Source organism: Prionailurus bengalensis, chromosome C1 (assembly GCF_016509475.1).
Source record: "Prionailurus bengalensis isolate Pbe53 chromosome C1, Fcat_Pben_1.1_paternal_pri, whole genome shotgun sequence".
Lineage (NCBI taxonomy): Eukaryota > Metazoa > Chordata > Mammalia > Carnivora > Felidae > Prionailurus > Prionailurus bengalensis.
The window spans coordinates 121,266,535-121,283,430 of NC_057345.1; positions in this window are offsets into that span (position 1 = coordinate 121,266,535).

Sequence of the window (16,896 nt, forward strand, 5' to 3'; positions counted from 1 at the left end):
CTTGAAAGACAAGGGTTTGGCTGTGTCTTACAGCAAAGATCCAAGATATAGTAAGAATATGCAGGAGTTGGGTGATGTGGCCAACGTCAACATTTCAGACTGTAGCTGGCCTTGTCTGGGGATTCTGACCCCCAGAGGCATTCTCTCTGGAAGGCAAATGCTTACATGCTCTGCCACTTAGGAAAAAGTCACCCTCGGGATCAATTTACTGTCCTGCTTGGTAAACATGCTTGTCTTCATGGGGCATCTGTAGGCTGTACCCCTCTGTCACCCCATCTGCCTTTTTCCCCATCATGAAGCCCCCAAATACGGAGATGATGGCCACACGAGGCATCTAAGGGATTGTCCAGTCCAATCTTTCCATTTTTCCAGGTAGGAGTTAGGCCCCCGAGGAGTTTGCCCCCAAACACTCAGCTAATTCGTGGGAGGGCTTAAGCTTATTGGGGCTTTCCTTCTCTCAGGCTGGTGGTCTTTCCTACTTATGCTGCCTCTCTTTAAAAGTCAGAGATATTATTTCAAACATCATCCATCTTCCCTTAATAATCATTCGTAATTTTTTGGAATCCTTTTTTGTTCTTGATTCATTCCATCAACAAATAACAGAGTGACTACTATATGTTCTTAGGAGGCTTATAGGCCAGAAGAGGAGACAGACCATGAAAACAAACAAATGTCAGCGATGCCAGCCAGGCATAGGAACTACGAAGAAAATTAATGCGGGTTGAGGAGACACTATTTTCGACAAGCTTTGAAGATTCTGTGTGTGTGGGGGGGGGCAGTTTGAGCACACAGTTGAAAGATGGGAGGGAGGAAAACATGAATGTGTCTTAAGGATAGGCCTTCTCTAAGTTTTCTTTCATTGTTTTGTCCTGATGATCTCTTTTAAGAGGATGAGGGGTGCAAGGGCTGATGTACAGCATACTGAACCATAATAAACAAATCCCTATTTTCTCCATTCATAACTTTTCCTTCTTTTTCTCTAATTTCAAAACATATTTCCTCCCCCATTCAGCACTGACAGGCCAAGAGTGGAAATAGCTGCAGCTTCCTATTAGTTTTGATATTAGGCCATATCCTCCTGCTTATCGGGTGAAATAATCCATTTGGCCATTTATTGTGCGCTAGAGCCCGCACATAAGCCATTATCTTATTAACCTACTGTATTACCTCTTTTAATCTTCTCGACAACTGTGCATGAGAGGCTTTATTATATTCATATTACAGTGAGGAAACCAAGGCCCGTAGAAGTTAAATGACTCCAAGTATTGCGGTCAGTGAGTGGCAGAACTGAAGAAAGACCCAGATCTGGTGCAAACCAAAGCCCACGAATGTCCCACTGTACAGAACCCCCCGAGTCTCCCTAAAGAGCACTTGGAGCCCCCAGACCTGAGCCAGTTGTCCTTCCTCAGGATTTCTATACCCTCTTGATTGAGTAAAGCAACCTGGCCTAATTAGTTGGTTTCTCAGGATAGGAGGGTAACTTCTAATGCATCCAGTGCCATTACCAGCTTATCTATGATGCCATTATCATCACCAAAGCAATTTTCAGTTTCAATTCCTCGTGCAATTTCCATTGTGTGAAATGCATTTTTTCTGTATTTCATTTGGGTCCCATTCCAGCTAGTCTAGACTGAACTAGCTTTTAAAGCCAACCTGGGCTCTCTGTTTTGATTTTCATTGTTTTGTAAACAGGGGTTAGGAGAAATACTCTTTCCAAATGAGCCCTGTTACTTTCCAAACTGAAATTTCTCAGTGGTGTGCTCAGGACAGGTTGGTTGCTCACAGCCTATTTGGGAACTCTGAGTTTGGAATTGCCCTCAGGGTTTCTTCTGAGTGGCCACAATGGTGGTGCATGTTCGTTGTGATTTCAGAAGTACTGCTAGTTGGATAAACAAATTTGGGTCCAAATAGTGTGGTTATAAACCAGTGAGCTAATTTTCTTGTGGGGTTTAGAAGCAGCTCTAAATCCAATTCTGAAAGAGGCTTCTCATAATGTTTTGTGGATTGAAAATATTGCTTATTCCCTTGCTGTGAATCTTTAATGTGAGTGTATAAATTCTTTCTGGATTGAAGAAAAATCAATCATTATTTTATTCAATTACCTCATGCACTTTTTTTTTATCTTTGATAAAAGAATGATTAGGAAGGCAAATCAGTCTCCCAGAGCTGTCGTTTGTAGTCTCCACAGGAAGCATTGACTGACATCAGGAAATTCTGGCTGGGTCTCTGACCCAAAGATAAGAGGTTGGGGACTGGAGCTGCAGAAATGGCTGCTGGTGCAGTGATTTCTGGGCCAAAGTTCTGTGTGGGTTTAGCCTGTATATGAAGGACCAACATATAATTTCTCTTCAGGACAAATAAAACATATGATGGATTTCCTCAACATGTGAGGAAACTAAGCCTATAAACAATGGCATTGAAATATGCAGATATAGTAATTCTAGTCAAGTCTATAGAATTTTACTTATTTTTTAATTGCTTATTTGTTTATTTATTTGACAGAGAGAGAGATCGATGGGCAGAGAGAGAGGGAGACTTAGAATCCTAAGCAGGTTCAGTGCCATCAGCGTAAAGGCCGATGCAGGGCTAGAACCTGCATCTATGAGACCATGAGATCATGACCTGAGCTGAAATCAAGAGTCAGAGGCTTAAATGACAGAGCTACTCAGCCACCCGCCCCAAACTTGATGTATTTTTAAAGTTAGTTTGCCCCCTCCCCATCCCGATACATTTATTCTTTATTGACTTATGTATGGACTTCACTTTGCAGAAAAGAGCGTGCACTTTAAAGTTAAGCTGCACTGTTACAGAGAACAGACTTTTTTTTCCACCCATGCTACATCCTCGGTAACTTTTCTTCATTCCTCTTTTCAGGAAAACAAACACACACTAAAAGGAAAAAATCTAACCCATTACATCAAAATTCAGGAGGAGAGCACAACACACCAGTTGTTAAGGAAATTGTTAAGGAAATCTTTGAGCCATTTGGCCCACAGTTTAAAAGGCTCTTCATGTCTTTCTGAACCTATTGTTCCAGGAGAGCTTCATCCTAACTGACAAGAATTTCCAGATATAGAATAGACACTTGTGACTGTAACAAGCAAGTAAAATCACGCTCTAAGAATGAGGTGGGCATCACGGGAAGAATATTCAGCTGCTGAAAAGTTTGAATTGCCCTGTACTCTGGCTCTTAACATACAAAGATTCCAGTAGAAGTATGGATGCTTTTCCTTTTCCCTCCCTCCGTCCCTCCCTCCCTTCTTCCTCCCTTCCTCCCTTCCTCCCTTCCTTTCTTCCTTCCTTCCTTCCTTCCTTCCTTCCTTCCTTCCTTCCTTCTCTCTCTCTTTCTCCTTCCTTTCTTTCTTTTCTTTCTTTTTTGTCTGAGATTTATCTCAGAAGATGGTCTGACTCTGTAGATTAAAGAACAGAGAATATATAAGACGTTGAAATGGAGTTTGAATGACTGTTCCAGTTATAAATATATATGATATGATATGATATGATATTACACGTGTACTTAAGTTATATGAACACCAGTTTTCTCATTTGTGTGTGTGTGTGTTTTACCAGTTTTCTCTTTTGTAAAAGACAAGCTATACTGTATATACCACTTTAAAAAAAAATTATGAAAGACAAAATACTTAGCATTGTCCTAGCACTTATCAGTAGTTCAATAAATTTAACTTCCATTGCCTGGCCAATTAGTCACTTCTAATACATTTACTTACAAATAATATCTTAGATATAAATGTTAAGTCTTCAAGCAAAAACAAAGGCAAAAAAATAAGATAGGCTTTTAGCCTCTCTACTTACTCTACAACCTCCAGTTCCTCAGGCAAGAGAGGGCATCTTCTTTCCATTCAGAATGGGTTAAAGCTGACTTTTAGTCGGACAAATATGGGCAAACATGAATTAAATAGAGTGCTTGGCAGCGGTTCGCACTTTTTAGTGTACAACACGATCACTTGATGTGTTCGTGGAATATGAAAGCCTGTTGTCCACCTCCCCGGGGAATCTGTTTCAGCCCTATGTATAGTACAGCATGTCTAGCAGTGTGGAATCCAGGAATCTGCATTTTTCACAAGTCTCTCGGGATTTTCTTTTTTTTAAATTTTTTAACGTTTATTCATTTCTGAGAGAGAAAGAGAGAGAGAGAGAGAGGGAATGTGAGCAGGACGGGGCAGAGAGACAGGGAAACACAGCATCTGAAGCAGGCTCCAGGCTTTGAGCTGTCAGCACAGAGCCCGATGTGGGGCTTTAACCTACGAACCGGGAGATCATGACCTGAGCCGAAGTTGGGCTCTTAAGTGACTGAGCCTCCCTGGCACCCCTCTCAGGATTTTCTATTGAAGAAAGTTCACAGAAACTGGTTTGAGAGAATGAGGAGACAGAACATTGAATTTCATGGGTAAAAGGTAGAAGTAGAACCTCCCTTTTTAATCACCTTTTAGTGAAAAACATTTTGATATATCTGAATTTGTTTTTTTGCATAAGTGGGTAGAATCTGATTATTAAAGCTTAGAATGAAACACATCTCACTCTTCACTAAGGTAATTTTATTTAAAAAAATGAATAGTCAGTCCTCTTAAGGACAAGTTGCACTAATTTTAATAATTACATTAATTTTTTTTCTGTCTGTGCACACAAGAAATTGAATGAGTAATTATCAGTCTAAATCTAGATACTAGAATAAAGTACTATATGTTTGCAAGGAGGCTACATTCTAATGATACGGAATAGGACCAGATGAGAGTACATATGTATAAAATTCCATTCCAGAAATTTCTAGCATGTATTGCAAATGTTGCCACACTGGTTTTCCTATAGATCCACTGAAGGCAAACTGTTTACTTGGGGTCATATTCCTTCTTCATCATCAGTCACTGGTTCTAGGGAATGGTTAAATTTAGCATGTATCCCAAAGACATGGGATTGTCAGAAGGTATATCTGGACTTCATTCAGACTGAAATAGAGGAGGTCTGGAGATTACATAGAAAGCATGGGTTTGGACCAGACTTACGTTATTCTCTGTGGGGATGTGTACCTGTGCATGATTCCGGGTTGCCTCTTTTTCGAGAACAAATAAATGCACTTGTGTCTCTATGGGACAGTGGGTTATGTTAGTCAGGGGACGGTTTTGGAATTGTATTCCTGGGATATATTATTTCTCTCTCTCAAAAATCTGAAACATATCTATATAAAGCAAATCTGAACTCATTAAAACTTTAAATCAAGACGTTTTTCAGTCATTACCTAGACCTTATCATTCCAAGTTTTTCTTCAACTGACATAACCTTTGCACCAGTTAGACTCATTTTATCCTTCCTGTTTACTCATAGTCTTTTCACTGTCTCCAGGGCCCTCTTCTTCATGTCTATTGTTTTCTTTTTACTTTCAGTCTAACCCTACATTCCCTTTAAACCTTCCTCAATTTGTCCTTCCTTACCTGGTCAACTCCCATGTATAATTCAAGGCAAAGTCATGTTTTCACTCTTTGTTGCTTCTCTATAATTTGGGTTCCCAATATCCTCTGCAGCAGGAAGAATGGGCAGGGACAGTGGAAAGATGAAACTGACATGAGAATTATCTCTGCCTGTAGCAGTAAGTACTGCTCGTGACTTCCACTTCTCAAGATTCTTCATTACCTATAGACTTCATTCAAGTGTCTTCATTACCTATAGAGTAACTCAGTAGTTCCCCCAAAATGGCTGAATACTACAATCATCTGGGGAATTCTACAAAGTCAAGATACCTGAGCCCATCTTCAGTCATTCTGATTTAATTCGTGGTGTGTGGCTGATACATAATTCGCTTTTAAAGGCCCCCCAGTGATAATGATGGGCAGCCAGAGTGGAGAACTACTGGCTCTAACCAAACTATAAAGAGTTTAGAGTTTATTCCCCATTCCTTTAAAGTATAAAAAGAAAGAAAGAAAGAAAGAAAGAAAGAAAGAAAGAAAGAAAGAAAGAGAAAAGAAAAAGTGAAGCCTGCTATCTCTGCAGACACTGGGTGTTCTGGTGATAATCTGCCTGGTCTTCAGAATTGTAAGAGAATAAATATATGTTTTCATACATCACCAAGTTTATGGCAATTTGTTCCAGGGGCAATGTGAAACTAATACACTGATAAAACACATAATTAGGGAACAATGAACAAAAGTATAAATATATTTTTCTAGTATTTTTTTCCATTGTACAGATTTAGAATTTCTTTTCACTTAATTCCTAACTTTGTTTTGATCTCAGCATGTCTCAAAGGTAACTTTTTCTAATCTTGACAGATCAATTCCCCCTGTAGATACTTGAAGCACCATGGCCCTCACTGAAAGCACTTATTCAAGTTCTAATTTTACCTTTATTGATGTGATCATTTCCCACAAGACTTTGGACTCCATGAGGGTCAGGACCTTGGGTGCTTTGTTCATCATTTTTTTTTTTCTCTCCAGGGTCTAGCAGAGAATCTGGAGAATAGTGGACCTTCAATAAATATTTGTTAAAATGAACTGATGAATCTGGACAGACTCAGGTGGTGAATTCAGCTAAGGAAGCCAGAATCAGGTATGTGGGAATGAAACACGAAGTTATGGAAAAAGCAGTCTAGGAAGAAGATGATAGATCAAGGTACCAAAGTCAGTGTTGGGGTAGGAATGGAGGAGAGGAGGCTGAGCAGTGTGAGAGCACCATATGAGTGCACCACTAGGTTCCAGAAGCCCTCAATCCACCTTCACATTTGGACATGTGTGTGGAGTCCCAGGGAGTGTAAATGTAGGGTAAGAAATCTTTTTTTTTTTTTTTAATTTCCTTCCTGATGTTTTCTTTGAAGAACTTAAAATTTTATGACTTCAGCATTTATAATTTCATAATTTTATTGGAACATTCAGTCAACCCTAGGTACATTATGATTAAAGGCACTTTTTAAGTTGAAATTCTTAAAAGCTGTCTTCTTGACACTTTCTCATATTTTTAAAAACTCAGGAATCATGATGGCCTTCCATTAATGAGTGTCCTTCTGGGTAAGTTAAGCATTTTTCTAGACTTTTTCCTAAATTCTTACCAATTTTAAATGAGAATAGAAAATATAACACACATCCTCAAAATACTTACAACCCAAATCACCATCATCAGAATGATTCTGAAAGAGCATTTCTTCCTCATTTTTAGATGTAGTTAAAATGTTTGGTTCTTATTAGAATACTGCCTTTCTAGTTGATGAGTTTCTTTGCCAGAATGAGGGTATGGCAAGTATCAGCATTTATATATATATATATATATTAACAGTGCACTGTTCCGTAATTCAAAAGATTCAATTAAATGGACTATTATTGAACATCTCAGTCATGCCAAGAATTGTGCTAACCTTTATGAACTTGGGCATTGGTTGTACCATATGGGCATTTATAATAATTATAATAGCTGCTTATATTTAATTTTTTTCTTTTAACTCATCTTTTTTTCTTCCATATATATTTTTTAAGGTTTTTACAGCAACCTTGGCAGATTAGACACAAGAGTTAGATTTTGCTAATGACTAGTGTGTAGCCTAAGGCAAGCCGCTTAAATCTGAATCTCAGTTTCCTCACATGTCAAAGGAGGATAGTTACATTTATCTTGTAGGGTTTTGTGACAATTGGAATTTAACCATACAAAGTGCCAAATTCCATGCTTGACATGCAGTAGGTAATCAATACATAGTGTCATTAGTATCACTCCATTATTCTTTTTAAGGAAAATAAGTCTCACATAGGTTTAGTATGCCTTAATAAGGAATAGCTTTTTGGCACTCAGAAGTGACTTCCTTAGACAGTATGGAGTTTCTTATTATGAGGCATATTTAGTCATAAATTTAATCACATATTGACAGGGCTGTGGTAGAGAAGATTATGGTGTTTACTAGTTAAAAAAAGTATTGAGTCCCAAATATCACCTTTATAATCCCTTCGAATCCTGAGTTTGTCTTAACTTGATTTCAGGGCATTTTCTAGTAAGTGGTAAAGAATGTACCAGAAGCCATCTCCTGAAACTTTATCTGGTACAACATGCATTACACATACGAAAGAGCAGCAGAGGTATAAGGTTCTGTTTCTGTAGGGTATCATGAACTAGGATAGAACACTCAACTAAAAAAATCTTAAATATTAGGCTGCATTTGTGTGTTACATTTTTCTAAATCTTTTCTCATTTATCTTCAATATTATTTTGCTTTAAAAAATATATATTTATTTATTTATTTTCAGAGAGAGAGAGGAAGAGAGAGAGGGAGCAGGGAGGGCCAGAGAGAGGAGAGAGAGAATCCCAAGCAGGCTCCACACTGTCATAGCAGAGCCTGACGTGGGGCTTGAACCCATAAACTGTGAGATGATGACCTAAGCTGAAACCAAGAATCAGATGTTGAACGAACTGAGCCATCCAGGTGCTCCAATATGATTTTGCTTTTAACATCCTGAACAACAGGTCAAGTAATTTACATGTATATTTTTCAGAAAAGAAAAAAATGGCATAGAATAATAGTTTGGAATGGTGTAGACTAATGAAATGATTCATTAGTGACGAGATTATAAATTATAGATGGAATTAGGATGAAAATCTCCATCTCTCTCCTTTAGGCTTCTGGCTGCTTCTTGCTTGTACAGAGAATAATAGCAAATAGCTGGCAAGTGATACAGGTAACCTTTCAATCTGGGTCTTCTGAGTGTGGCTTCATTCTTCTTTTTGCTATACCACATCACTTCTGAGTATTCTTAAGTGAATTCTTTTTTTTTTTTTAATTTTTTTTTCAACGTTTTTTATTTATTTTGGGGACAGAGAGAGACAGAGCATGAACGGGGGAGGGGCAGAGAGAGAAGGAGACACAGAATCGGAAACAGGTTCCAGGCTCTGAGCCATCAGCCCAGAGCCTGACGTGGGGCTCGAACTCACGGACCGCGAGATCGTGACCTGGCTGAAGTTGGACGCTTAACCGACTGCGCCACCCAGGCGCCCCTTAAGTGAATTCTTAAGCATTCTTAAATTAATGACAATGACAAGAAAGTATTCTTTCTTCAAAGAGGGGTTTAGTAAGTTAATATACAGAGAAAACTCTCTGAATATGCTACAGAGCAATTTAAACATAAGGTATTAAAAATTATTATTAAGTATTGTTGTACTATTTTTGCAACTACCTGATTCATGTGGCACATCTTGGGTTATTTATGCTGCTGGGATTCAATGTGCTTCTGGATCAAAATACTCATAGTTTCTAATCAGTTGTAGAGACATTCAGCCATTATTTCTTTGGATAATTTTTCTCCTACACTCTCATGATTCTCTGTTATTGCAAGAGATTAGAAGCATATTGAAAGTTATTATATTTTCCAAATCTCTTAATCTCCTTCCTTTTTAAGTTTCTAATTTTCTGGGTTTTTTTTTGTGTGTGTGGCATATTTCATGTAATTTCTGCAAATGTACTTTCAGACCGGATTAAATCTTACCTTGGTAGGTATAAACCACTGACTCATGACTCAAAAACCCTACATGGAATATCCAATTGGCTGAGCCTAGAACCCACGATCACCCTTACACTGTCAGGATTAGAACTAAGGATTAACTGGATGGTAAATTGAGCAATTATAGGGCATTCGTGAATCAAGACCTTGCCTCCCACTGAGACTGACAAAATGAGGGACTTTTTTTTTTTTCTAAAGAAGAAAGCTTGGATAATGGAAAGACAGAAAAACATAAAATATGACTAGTTTATGAAGTGAGGTCTCCTGAGTTCACTGCCTGAATTCTTCACAATGGGACCAAGGTTTTTTTGTGCACACAGAACTGTGGTTGCAAAGTGTGCTCCATAGAAGAGTAGACCCAATCGATGTTTTGTGGAATTTAAAAGTGTTCCATGGCCCTTATATGTTTTGGAAACACTTTAGCCTGTAGCTTATATTTGGAGCTCCACAGAGCACATTTCTATATGTCAGGTTCTGAGAAACCCCGCAGTAAAGAAGCCCGCTTGATTCTGTTAACTGGGTCTGTCATATTTATTTAATCTCCAAAACAATTTTTATTTATGTAGCACTTGTTATCTTCCCTAGGACGGTCATTGAGAATTACTGGACTAGAATAATAGCTCTGATTTAATAGGAGTAAGGAGGATGCCTTCCAGCAGCAAAGCTGGCACACCGGAGGTCACGTGTTGGAATGCCTCCTCCAGGAGCGAGCTCACTGGCAGGCAGAGGGTGGAGCTGGGTCCAATGTTCATGGATCTGGTTTGGCAACACAGTCCTCTGTTAGTGGCTTTAGTCTTGCGTGTCTGCTATCCCTTTCTTCCAGATAGCACACTGGCATCAGCCTTATAAATGGTCTCTGCATTTTGGCTTACTGGTGAGGCTCAGGCCATCCCCTTTGCAAATAACCTGGCCATGTCAGTGATCCACAAACACGGATGCATATCAGCATCACCTGGGTCATCTTGTTAAAAATATAAATTCTTCAGTTCCGCTACTGAGAGTCTCCATGAGGAGATCTGAGACGGGTTCTGGGTATCTGTGGGTATGTATCTCCCACTTATTAACAAAGGCTTGGCAAGGTTTATGCAGCTGTTCTGTCGATCAGCACCTGAGAGCCACTGGGAACACCACAACTTTTCCTCCTCTTTGACTTCCTTCATGTCCTTCCAAGGTTTCAGGCCATATTCCTCTGCTCATATAAAACTAATTTTACTAATTTTTTTCCAGTAAAATTTTATGAGTCATGGCAGTCAAACACTTTAGTAAGATCCCAACATACAGTTCATGATGCATTTTCTTCATTATTTTGGAAATGATAATTGCATGGCCATAAAGTTTGTTGAATATAATTTGTTTGGAGTAATCCTGTGTAATTTATATCTGATGGTTCCTCTGTCTTTTCAGGGTTTGTTGATTTATTTATTTCCTTTCTAGTTATAGTGTAGCAGAACAATTCAAGCTACCTTCCGGTTTATTAAGTAGTGACTTCTTGGATACCGCTTTATTTTGGACAAAGCTTTAATTATTACCATTATTATTCTATTTTGTCTGAATTAAATAATCCCAAGTATTTTAGCATGAACATGAGCTAATTCCTACAATATTCTCTGTACTGTTTCATAGCATTATTATTTTTTGTCTTTAATTACTCCCCACTCCGGCTATACCAACACTTCTATTGCTTAAAATAAAATTAACTCAAAATATTATTTTACCTAAATTTAAAAGATGGGCTTAATATTTCAGACATTTTCAAGGTTATGTCTGAGGTAATAAAATTGCTCCGTAATGTAAAGTGTTATCATTAACTTTTCAATGCACTTTCTCATGAAAACTTTTCAGATCTTAAAATAATCATATAGTGACATAGGGGAGATAATGTCATCTCTATGGAAAAGATAAGGCTACTTCAGGTGGGGGGAGATTAAATTAATTGGAGATCATACATAGCCAGAAAAAGAACTTAGAGCTCCTTACATCTAGTTCAGAACTCTGTCTGAAATCATTGGCCTGAATTGGGGCCCCCAGGCTGACTTTACAGAGGAAAGGCCCTCTAACCCATTGGCAGCAGAAGATTCTGCTGAAGAATTCCTTCTGTATGGGAAGGACACTGTTTCTTATTCTTGTAATACAAGGTATGTATCACAGAGAAACAGAAGGAAAACAATATGTAATTGAGTAGCTAGGAGAGGAAGTTAGTTGATAAAGATGATTGGATTAATTTTAAAATCACCCTGGAATGTAAAAATGAGAATCAACTCTGTTATAATTCAACTCATTAAAATAAAGACTTACAGGTATCACAGATTGCCATTAGTTGAATTCATAACGTTTTTCCTCACACAGAAGTGCAACATTCCAAAAATTTCAATGGGATATGACCAACATATGGGATCAGTTTTAGGCTTGTTCCATGAACATAGGTGATAGAACGGGAAGACATTTATTACTGAGTATTTTGTATTTTGCTTTTGGAAATATCCAAGTGTCACCTGTTTGATTCTTCAAAGAGGCTGAAACAGAGTTTGTTTTGCCTGTCAAAGTCCTGTGACAAGCAACAATGGCTGGGTCTTGACATTCCATCTTGTTCAGTTACCAGATGTGGGATTTCCTCGGAAGTCCATGACCTTGAATGAGGTAGCTCTCTGTATTTGAGGCAGACCCAAGGGAGGTAAAAACTGGAGGCTCCAGACTGCACCCCTTGTGACTGGCAGTCCATCTTTCCTTGAAGGAGAATCTGGAAGGGACACGTTTTTTCCACCACATTCCATTCCTTGGACAACTTAAATCTACTTTTCCATATATTTTCAGAAAGCAGCTTTTTTAGGACACCGGTGAACTCTTGTCCCTTATGGGAAGCAAAACATGTAAGAGAATCTCAGGGCTACAATTAAAAGCTACTGCGTCATTTCTCTACAATCCATTCTATATCCTCCTCACCCTCAGCAACCATCTCTGCTGCCTTCTGTGTGTTACTGATATTGTGACTCACAGCCTCCCATACGAAGCATCTAAGCCCCTGTCCCCAATAGAAAGAGGGACCTGAGCTCCACTATTGGGCCATGGGTACTATACATATTCATTTACAGTTACAATTGAGCAAAGCAGTACCAAGAGTTGCCCAAGTAGCTCACTTAGATTTTACCTGTTTTCTTCCTTGCCTTTGTAGTGTATATATCGTCAACCTCCCTCTTCCTGGTAATCCAGGTCAGTTACTCTTGCTAACACAGCTATTTCTATTCTTGCCTCTAGGTCTTAGATACAAGAGGCTCTAAGTGCCTGGCCAGCAGCTCTAGCTTATAATTCCATGGTGCCCTTGCTTTGTGTCTACTAGAAGTGTGTCCCCTTTGATTACCACGGTTTCTACCTGAAGAATCTAGAGTTGTGGGAACAAGAAGTATGTAGTCTTTCAGCAGAATATTGAGAATAACGGTGAGTGGGGTGATTCCTGCTCCCACTTTTGGTTTTTGGACTCCTTGCCCTCTCTCTACTAAGGACACAGAGCCACAATAAGATCTGTGAATCAGCACATATACTGCATCCCAGATGAGGGCACTATTTTGTGTGTACTACCTCCAACCCCTGGAACACGTCAGCTATGACCTGAACTGAAATCAGGAGTTGAACACTTAGCCGACTTGCATCCCAGGCTTGTCTTCCATTTTAATAAAATTTTTGTGATCCTCCATATATCTTTCTTCTTTTTCTTTTCTTGCCTGTATGTGTTTTAGCTTTCTTTAATACACTGGATTTAAATTTTAATTCAGTTCTATTATTTCCTGTCAATTTGTAATTTTTCTTCCTTTCTCAGATAGTTTTTGTCTTTTTCTCAGTTTCCCATCTGAGTTTAATAAATTTCATTAAATTTGTTCTTTTTCCATATGTATCAGGTTTTTTTTTCTGGTTTTTGAATTTTTGACTATAGTTTTCTTTTTCTTTTTTAAAAATAGATATGTGTCTCTGAATGTTTGAGGATATTTAGTTCAGTTTGGAGTGCCATATTACATTATTTTGCTTCAGAGTTATTTTTACAGGGAGAATATTTATGAAATAATATGTTGTAATTTCACATTTTTATTATGTTTTTTTAATATGAATTTTATTGTCAAATTGGTTTCCATACAACACCTAGTGCTCATCCCAACAGGTGCCCTCCTCAATACCCATCACCCACCCTCCCCGCTGTCCCACACCCCTCATCAACCTTCAGTTTATTCTCAGTTTTTAAGAGTCTCTTATGGTTTCGTTCCCTCCCTCTCTAACTTTTTTTTTTCCTTCCTCTCCCCCATGGTCTTTCGTTAAGTTTCTCAGGATCCACATTAGAGTGAAAACATATGGTATCTATCTTTCTCTGTATGACTTATTTCACTTCGCATAACACTCTCCAGTTCCATCCACATTGCTACAAAAGGCCATATTTCATTCTTTCTCATTGCCACATAGTATTCCATTGTGTACATAAACTATAATTTCTTTATCCATTCATCAGTTGATGGACATTTAGGCTCTTTCCATAATTTGGCTATTGTTGAAAGTGCTGCTATAAACATTGGGGTACAAGTGCCCCTATGCATCAGCACTCCTGTATGTTTTTATTATGTTAAATTATGAAAGGTGGGGCACCTGTGTGGCTCAGTCAGTTAAGTTTCCAACTCTTGGTTTTGGCTGAGGTCATGATCTCACAGTTTGTGGGATCAAGCCCCAAGTCAGGCTCTGGACTGACAGTGCAGGTCCTGCTTGGGATTCTCTCTTCTGCCCTTCCCTTGCTTGCTTGTACATGCTCTCTCTCTCTCTCTCTCTCTCTCTCTCAAAACAAACTTTAAAAAATGTAAATAAATAAATAAATAAATAAATAAATAAATAGTGAGAGCTAGGAGAGACACTACACAAAAATGGGAGTAGAGCGTCCATTCATCTTACCTATACCTCATGCATGTATTTGAGGTTTTATTTTTTTAAAAAGCCCACATCTAATTTATCCATTGTCCACTTATATTATGACTGACTGAGCAAATAAATTAATGAATTAATGGTAGAATGCCTTCAGTCAGGATTCCTCTCTGAATCAAAATTGGAACTCTTCTCTCAAGTAGAAAGCTCTCAAGTCAATAACCTACATTCCTCCTTGAGGAAGTAGGAAAAGAAAGCAAAGTAGACTTACTCTAGTGGAAGAAAGAACACAATCAAAGATTAGAATGGAGGGGCGCCTGGGTGGCGCAGTCGGTTAAGCGTCCGACTTCAGCCAGGTCACGATCTCGCGGTCCGGGAGTTCGAGCCCCGCGTCGGGCTCTGGGCTGATGGCTCAGAGCCTGGAGCCTGCTTCGGATTCTGTGTCTCCCTCTCTCTCTGCCCCTCCCTTGTTCATGCTCTGTCTCTCTCTGTCCCAAAAATAAATAAACATTGAAAAAAATTTAAAAAAAAAAAAAAAAAAAGATTAGAATGGAGGTATATAAAAAATAGCATAAAAAGTACAGTAGAGAAAAATCAATAAAATCACTCTTTTAAAAGTTCAACAAAATTGTCAAGCTTTTAGATAGACTGACATAGAAGAAAAGAGAGAAGATGCAAATAACTCCATTTTTGTTGTTCAACTCATCTTTCATTTAAACATAGGATAATGTTGCCAATTATGCAAGGTTCTTATTAAATTCTTTATACCAAACAAACAAACAAACAAACAATTCTTACTACCTAGAAAAGAGAGTTCAATGAAGACCAGGTTGTTCAATGGGGACCCCCAAAATGGCACCTTTTATTAGTAGGGTTAAACAAGTCATAGACTGATGTCATTTAGATCTTACTTAACAAAGCTTAAAAGCAAGCTGTGAAAGGATTAAGCTAACAACTTGTTTGCCAAAATAAAGTCTGACAATATGTAAAGGAATACAACAAAATAACGAAAAGCTGACATTGTAATATTCACAGTATTCTGCATCCAATCAACAAATTTGAGATATGCAAAAGAAATAGGAAAATGTGACCAATTGTCAGGGAAAAAATCTGATTAATGGAAACAATCCCAGAAAAGGCAGAGATAATGGAATTAACAGACAGGGCTTTAAAATAGATGTTATGAATATATACAAAGTGTTAGAAGAAAATTGATATAAAATAAATATTTTCTCTGTGTGCATTGTTTTTTCACTTTCTTGGTAATATCTTTTGATGGACAAAAGCTTTTCATTTTGATGAAATAACATTTATCTGTTATTTTTTCTTTTGTTGCTCCTGTTTTGGTGTCATGTCTAGGAATCCATTGCCAAATCCAAAGTCGGGAAGATTTACTGCTATGCTTTCTTCTAAGAGTTTTATGGTCTAGCTCTTATATGACCTAAAGGCCATTGATTATTTTGAGTTAATTTTTGTATATGATGTGAGGAGGAGGCCAAACGTCATTCTGTTGATGTGGAAATTCAGTTGTCCCAGAAATATCTGTTGAAGAGATTTTCTTTCCGCATTGAATGGACTTGGCACACTGGTGAAAATCAATTGCCTATATATTTGTGAGTTTATTTCTGGATTCTCCATTCTATTCCATTGGTCCATATGGCTACTTTTATGCCATTACCACATGGTTTTGATTACTCTAGCTTTTGAGGTAACTTTTGAAATAAGAAATTGTGAGTCTTTCAGCTTTGTTCTTCTTTTTCAATATTGTTTTGGCTATGCAGGGCCTTTTGCAATTATGTATGAATTTGAAGATTGGCTTTTCTATTTCTGCAAGAAAGGCCCCTGGAATTTTGATAGTGAGTATGTTGAATTGGTCGAACTCTGAGAGCTGTTCAATTTACTGTTCTCAAGCAATTGCTCTATCCTCAGAGTTGTGGAGCTTTACTTTGGGTACAGCTTGGTATTTAGACAAAGATTCAGGATAAACCCTATTGATATTTCTATCCTTTTGGGAATTATTTTTTTTTTAAGTTTATTTATTTATTTTGAGAGAGAGAGAGAGAGAGAGAGGAGGGGGTAAGGGCAGAAAGAAAGAGGGAGAGAGAAAATCCCAAGTAGGTTCTAAGTTGTCACTTCAGAGCCTGATGCGTAGCTCGATCCCACAAACTGTGAGATCATGACATAAGCTGAAATCAAGAGTCAAAGCTTAACTGACTGAGCCACCCAGGTGCCCCCCACTTTTGGAATTCTTATCCTACATATGTATCTATATTCCAGTATTTTAGCTCACAGTTATCAGCTGGATCCACCCCCGAACTCTGACATCTGTTTTTTTCAACTCAGTGTGCCTGCCAGTGTGTGCTTAGTTCTGCATCTTTGAACTGCGGCACAGAAAGTTCCTCCTGGCAGAAAGCTGGAGCCATCATAGGGTTCACCTCATTTGTTTCTTTTGTCTCAGGGATCACAGCCCTACACTGCCTGTTGTCTGATATTTTAAAAATGGATGTTTCATACATTCTGCCCA